Consider the following 7,618-nt stretch of genomic DNA (forward strand, 5'->3'; position numbering starts at 1 on the left):
CCAAATGTCATATGTTTAAATTAACGGTTACTTCCTTTACAATTAGAACCTTTGCCTTTTCTAAGAGAGATTTTACGTACGTTTCCAACTGTTGGATCTATCCTTAAAATAACTTTTGAGAAAGTGTTTAAAAGAGTCAATTTCACCTTCTAAACATTATTAAATGAGTCAAAATTAGCAATATGCGTCTTAAGTTGCATGGTGTTTTTACCTTTAAAGTTATATACACAACGAAGATTGTAACATCTCTAGGGAATATTACTTAAAAATAAATAATAAAAGAAAAAATTATATTAATAGTCATCCTTATAAAAATCCTAACGCGGGAAAATCTCAATTTATTAAAATAGCGCGCCAAAACTCATAATTAAATTCATAAAATGTTACAAGTTCCCAAAATTTGTATTTAAAACATAAAATACATATGAGCAAAACCCTAGCTCTAATCCCATGCTAGCCCTCACTCCGCCATTTGAACATCCTCAGCACCACCTGTATCAACATCTGCTCCCGTGTAACGAATTACACGATCATCGCCAAACACAAACAAAAAGGGTGAGCTGAGAAAAATAAAATAACAAGCATAAAAAAAATGAGATAAATCATACACCCATCTTATTCATTATATAAAATTCTTGGCCAAGACCCTAACCCCAAGACTTAGCAGTCTTCAAATCATACAATTAGTTAGCCTTGAACTCAGGAACCTGATGCTCACACGAACCTGCCGCTCGTGGTCCTACCTCTACGAACCTCCCCGCTCGTAGTCCTGCTCTACGAACCTCCCCGCTCGTAGTCCTACTCTACGGACCTGCCCGCCCGTACTCCAACACATGTGATCCACCAGCCCCCGTACCTCCCCGCACGTGGCATCTCTCAACGTGAGCATGGAACATACGAACCTACCTCGCTCGTATCCCCACGTGAGAGTAACTGGATATGAACCTCCCCGTTCATATCATCACATGTCAAACACCATCCATGAACCTACCCGCTCATGGCACAGCATCTCCCGATCCAAGCAAAGCATCATTGTCAGTTAAAACAACACACCAGAAAGCAAAGAACAACATCATTTCTGCCTGGCGCGGCCCACATGCCGCCAGGCTAAACTGTTCCAGACCGCCTGGCGGTATTCACTCACCGCCAGGCGCCAACATTCTCCCAGACCCATTGTTTTCTCGTCACCGCCTGGCGGAGCACACCGTGCCGTCAGGCGCCCCTCGGTGTAGTATTCTCTCACGCTAAGCCTATCGCCTGGCGGTTTCGTTAGCCCGCCAGGCACTATACTAGAACAGTACTTCACTGGTTTTAGCACCTCAACTAGTCTAATTGGTTATATACTCACTCTTATGGACCAATAGAGACTCCTCCCTGTGGTTAGTCTACCCCAAACATGATTAATCAAGTATCTATACACTACCATGATAAATCCATCTTATTCAACTCTTTTCAAGTAACAAGAACATTGTCATAACGGTGCATCTCCATACATCCCACGAAATTAGCTAGTAATCCATTTCCTTACTTCATACCACCGATTCTACCATGCTAAACTAACCAATGCATGCCTTCCACCCTAATTCCCATGCATAACCCCTCTTAGTGCATTCTCACATCCCTCACTTATCCTTAACTAGCATACCAAAACGCAAGCCTTATATTTACTTACAAATTATGATTACCTCTCCCACACCATTTATTTATATCGAATTCTATATCCCCATCAACATTTTCATCTCTTATCGAACATCAACAATTACAATCTCACCGCTCCCTTCTATTCACTATTTGTATACGGGTGTATTTCACTTCCTATCCTTCTCTCGCCTTACCACAGTGCAACAGCTAACCTGGGTTGCCACACCGCATCGCCTAGCGGCCAGCATGAAGGCCGCCAGGCGGCATATCAGACGCAGACCCCTTTACCCCATTTTTCTGCATACTCCACGATCCCAACTCTCTTCTCTTCTTTCCCAATAATCGTCACCTCACCAATTGCAACATTTTCAATACGCATCCCTATAACCAATATACTTTATGCATATCATAATTTAAATTATTTCTTAATTAACCCTAACAACCCAAGGTTCACAATAACCCATTGGTTTCAACCCGACCTTCCCATATATGAAAATTTTAGTATGATCCCCAACATCCCTCAACCAATCCAAGACCATAAATCGATCACACAATTATATAAAATTAATCAGAACTCGACAACTCATTACATCCATGCAAAACAGCAGTGAACCCATCAAACCGAACGCGAAAGTGTCGCACCGCCGGGCAGAAACTCATCACCGCCAGGCGGTTCATACCAAAACAAGAACAACACAACAACTTGATGTGTCGCCTGGCGGTAGGGGATGAACCGCCAGGCGGTTTCTGGAAAAATCCAGAAACTTCAATGCAACAGTGCATAAAACAGTGCAGAGGTCGTGTTATAATTCAAGGCACAACGCAGTAATTCGATTACAAGCACAAAAGACAAGAAAGCAACTCCCCTAACCTGGAATTTGCTTCAAATTACGAATCAGTGTGAGTGTGCTCCAATCAAAATCTCCTTGCCCTTGCTCACACTCCCACGCTAGTTTCTTCTCCTTACTTTCCCTCTGCTTTCAGTCCCAAATCCACAAAACCTTCTGTCCAAGTCTCCCACGTACCACAACACCTCTCCTTTCACTAATTCACTCTTTCTCTTGTCTTATGAGTAATCTATTCACTCATTCACTTTCCAAAACGAAAATTACTTTAAATGGGGTTTAATAGCTATTGAGTGGATCATCCATCTGATTTTTCAGCCCCTTAGACAACTAGGTTAAGCTGCCCCTTTCAAATTCCATGCAAAAATAAAATTTGGTAAAAAGAAATTATTTAGTTCTCACCAAGGTTTGAACCCACACTCATGCACATACCCAACCAAGACCAAACCATTCAACCAATCCTTATTTCATGATAAGTCCTACAATTCTAAGAATTTATCATCAAACCGCGCATTCAATATATAAACACACAAAACGCATAATTTAAATAACACCCAAGTGGCACACATAGGACTCAAACCCAAGTCCTCACACACAATTAAAGCACTCTCAACCACTTGAGCTAGTACTTTTCCACGTCATAGTTCTTCACATTTATTACTTTAAATGTTCTCATTACCCATCCTATTTATATAATTAATTAAATAACTATTTAATTTTCCCGGGTCTTACAAAGATCAACTTAATATATACCTTTAAGTCTTTAGTATAGACTCTCAGCTTAGCATGTCATTGCTGCTACCACCCGAATAACATAGTTGAATATATACATCACCTTTGAATGAGTGATGACACTCATATAAGTAACAAGTGTAAAATGATCATGATGATTCATTGTTATAGGTGAAGACTCAGGGAAACTAAAACAAGACATTCCTCCCGAGGTTAAAGACATCCTATCATATTATATATATCAAAGTTTTGTACTAAGGGTAAAAATGTAAGACCCGTGACATTAATTAATTAAAAAAGTAATTAATTTATAAATGCGAGTAGAAAGAGCCTTTATGGAATTAATTATTGGTTGTTGTGATGTGGAAAAGTACTAGCTCAAATGGTTGACAGTACTTTGATTGTGTGAGAGGACTTGGGTTTGAGTCCTATGTATGCCAATTATTTGTTGTTGTTTTATTATTAATTTTAATAATATGTATGAGTATGGAATTGATGATATAAACTATTTTTGATTGGAGGGTCTCACCAAATTTGGTTCAGCATAGTGGTTGTGTTTTGGCCTTATGAGTGGAAGGTCACGGGTTCAAACCTTGATGGGCAAAGAATAAGCTTTATTTTTGCTAACTATTAGTTGTGGTATGAATGTGAAGGGGTAAAGAAAACCTAGCAGAAAAATAGGAAGAAAAGATAATCTTTTTTAGGTCCCTATACCCTTTATGTTTAGCATTGACGAGAAATGGGTATTCACCTTATCAATATCTCAAATCAATTATGGATTCGATTTTATGGCTAAACCCTTTGTCAGGCTAATGTTCTCTTGTTTTGTTCCTTAAAATGGAGTAAGACACCGATTTCTTACTATAAGATAAACTTTTTTAATTACAAGATGAACTCCTCTGAAAAAAAGAAGGGTAACCACTAGGTGCTGAAAAATCACCCACTAAGGAACTTGAATAGCCATTATGCCCACACTAAAGCCAATCCTGTTTTATTTTTAAAACCCATTTTAAAGGCACCTATAAAAGCCAAAATTTAGGTAGAGGGAAGGGTTTTGGCATTGTGGTGGACTGCTATAGAGAGAAGCACGAATTTGAGAGTGTGAGTGGAGTTGTGGGTGTGCAAGGGCTGAACCAAGAGGGAGATTGCGAATCAAGGCCTCTATCTTTTCGATTTTTGATCACTAATTCCAGGTTAGGGGAGCTGTCTTTGTGCATGTGAATTCGTTGATGCGTGTGCTATAATTCTGGATTTATTGGTTTTCTCACATGTATTCTGAATGAAGTACATTTTCGTATCCTATGTACTGTGGATGTAAATTGGTTGGTTTGACATTTGGGGTGCAAAGTCTTTTATGCGTATATGGGGTACATTGAGGGTTTTGGTATGGAATTGGGTAAGGATGACTCAATCTCGAGTTAGGGTGATAGGAATGGATGAAATAACAGGTTTGATGTTTGCTAGCCATTGTTTTATGTTGGGTAATGATCGAATGTTGTTTTGGCATGTGTTGGTATGCGAATTGGGCAAGGTTGGGGGAATTGTGTGCGCAATCAGAGTTGGAACTCTGCAAGTCTCGTCCAAGCGAGTCCATCTCGCCTAAGCGAGAGTTGCAGAGTCTCATGTTTGGTTCTGGTACACGTATCTTGCCTAGGCGACTCTGGACGAATTGAGCGACTTGGTCTCTCGCTCAGGCGAGAGACACTCGCCCAAGCGAGGTCGCGAAGTGACTTGGGAATTTTGAGCGCGATATCTCGCCCAGGCGAGAGGTTTTGGGTTTTGAGGCGATGGACACTCTCGCCCAGGCGAGAGTGACTCACCTGTGTGAGTTTTCGAAGTGCAGTGGTGTTGTTTTGTCGAAACTTCGTCTAGGCGAGGTCTGTGTTTTTTTTTTGGGCGAAGGTGTGACTCGCCTAGGCGAGAGGATCTCGCCTAAGCGAGATAATGTGATGTGGTCATTATTTTTAGCTCGCTCAGGAGAGGTGGGTTAGCCTAAGCGAGGCTGAGGGCTTAGCTTGGGCGAGAAGTCCCTAGCTTAAGCCATTTTATGTGAGTTAATATGTTTCTATGTGCTTGTGAGTGTGTTTTGGCTGTTCATCCTAAGGATAGGATGTATGTGCATGTGGTGTGGTGTTTGGGCTTGAAGGACTAAGTCCAATAGGGGTTTGGGATGTGCTTTGTGGTTGGACACATGATGGGCATGGAACTGGTTGAGTTCCCGTCAGCTACTAATGGGCGAGGAGTCCTTAGTATGGTGATTGCATGTGTCGGGCGCACGATGGGTAAGGAACTGTTATGTTCCCGTCGGCTACTATTGGGCGAGGAGTCCATAGTATGGTGATTGCGTGCGTGTCAGGGTCCAAGTGAGAAGACTTGGATGATTTACTACAGACGAGGAGTTTGTAGGGCAGGACTATGAGCAGGATAAGCTCATAGGGTTGGACCACAAATGAGTTAGTTTCTTGGAAGCACAGTGAAGTCCCAAGATCTAGTTCATGTGTATGACTCATGAAGGACTATGAGGTCATGGTTGGATGATTTGAAAAGTATGAGAATTTAGTTATGTTATTTTGGGTTGGGAAACATATTTATATTCATGTTTGTTTATATATATTGGGCATAGCTCACCCTTTCTCTGTGTGTGTGTGCCGATGATCAGATGACTTGTTATCCGGGAGCAGATGATGTGACAGGTGAACCAGGAGATGCTTAGACTCGGAGCGAGGGCTAGCAGATGATATTTTGTATATACATATTTTATATGTTTATTATTTTAGCTTTGAGAATAATATGTAAACCTAGCGGGAGCTATTGACTTTTATTTCAGTTTTACGAATTATGGACTCCTGGTTTTATGGCTTTATATATTAAAGTTTTAAATTTTCCCATGTTTTGGGAAAATGTTTATATTAAATGCGGCATTTATTGTATTTCAAACTTTATTTATTTAATATCAGTAATATTCCTTAGGGATGTTACAAAAAACACCACGCTACAGTCCAACATGCAACTTAATCTACATATTCATAATCGTAATTCATTTACCAATGCTTAAAAGATGGAAATGAATCTTTTAAACATCTTTCTCAAAAGTTATTCCCGAGATGGATCCAATAGTTGGGAAAATACATAAAATTTCTGTTTACAAAGGAAGTCACTACTGAAGTTCATCTTATAGGTTTGAACGTATGATATTTGGTTGAGTATCAATACCATCGTTGACAAAGACAAACCATTGATCTTATGAAACCTCGCTGTGGTAAAGGCTCGTGCATGCCAAATTAATGTAAGTTTCTTCCTTGATTTCTTTGAACATAGGAAAATTTTCAGAATCTTCATGAAATTGGAAATTGAAGAGTTATTTTCTCAAGCTTATCTATGAGCATCTTGTCTTTATGTTTGTGTTGAAATTCAGAAGAAACTGGATAGGGGTCCAACTCATCACTATCTTTGCCTTTTTTATACAAGGTAAATGATGAACAACTTCTTTTGAAAACAATATTTACTTCCCCATTATATGCATTTATCGAAACATAACAAAGTTGAACTACATCTCTAATAACATCAATAAGGGGAAGACTTTTAGTATTTTAAGGAAAAATGTTGACAAATATGCTGACATCGTGATGTGTGCCATCAATTATTCTAAGATAAATGACCGTACTCTAAGTAATTTATTTTGCTTCTTTCTTAACTTTTCATTTCAAGGATAACCATAAAAGGGGGTCTCCCCATTTTTAGTAATTACATAAACATGAATTTTAGTCATTGAATTCTCTAGTACTCCAAGAAATTTATTTTGCTTTCCTTCTTAACTTTTTAGCTACAGGATAACCGTAAAACAGGATCTCCCCATTCTTAGCAATTACATAAGCATGAATTTTAGTCGTTGAATCCTTTAGTGTTAACCGCATTCTATATTTCCCAGTAGTAGGAGTCGCATTATACAATGTCATTGATCAGGATGTTAGATTGTCTGTCAACATTTTTTTCTGAGAATACTGAAAGTCTTCTCCTTGTTGTTGTTGTAGGGGATGTAGTTCAACTTTATTGTATTTCGGTAAACTCATATAATGGGGAAGTAATTGTTGTTTTAAAAAAAAATGTTCCTCATTTTCCTTGTATAAAAAGCAAAGATGGTGATGACTTAGACCCTTATATAAATTTTCTTCCAAATTTCAACTTGCACATAAAGGCAAGATGCTCATAAGAAAATGTCTAGTCAACTTTCAGCTTCATGAATATTCTAATAAATTTCCTATATTGAGGGAGATGAAGGAAGAAACTTACATTAGTCTGGAATGCAAGATCCTTTACCAGAGTGAGGTTGTGAAAAATTAATGGTTTATCTTTGCTTGATAATATACTAATACCCAACCAAATGTCATATGTTTAAATTA

The 7,618-nt window shown here is 38.9% G+C and overlaps 1 pseudogene; it reads right to left on the reverse strand.

The window, feature by feature from the left end:
* Nucleotides 1-6,291: 6,291 nt before the first annotated feature.
* Nucleotides 6,292-7,174, reverse strand: LOC146880971 (protection of telomeres protein 1b-like; annotated as a pseudogene).
* Nucleotides 7,175-7,618: the final 444 nt, after the last annotated feature.

The sequence above is a fragment of the Vigna unguiculata genome, chromosome 11 (genome assembly GCF_037176805.1).
Source record: "Vigna unguiculata cultivar grain cowpea cultivar isolate G323 ecotype 2 chromosome 11, ASM3717680v1, whole genome shotgun sequence".
Taxonomy (NCBI): Eukaryota; Viridiplantae; Streptophyta; class Magnoliopsida; order Fabales; family Fabaceae; genus Vigna; species Vigna unguiculata.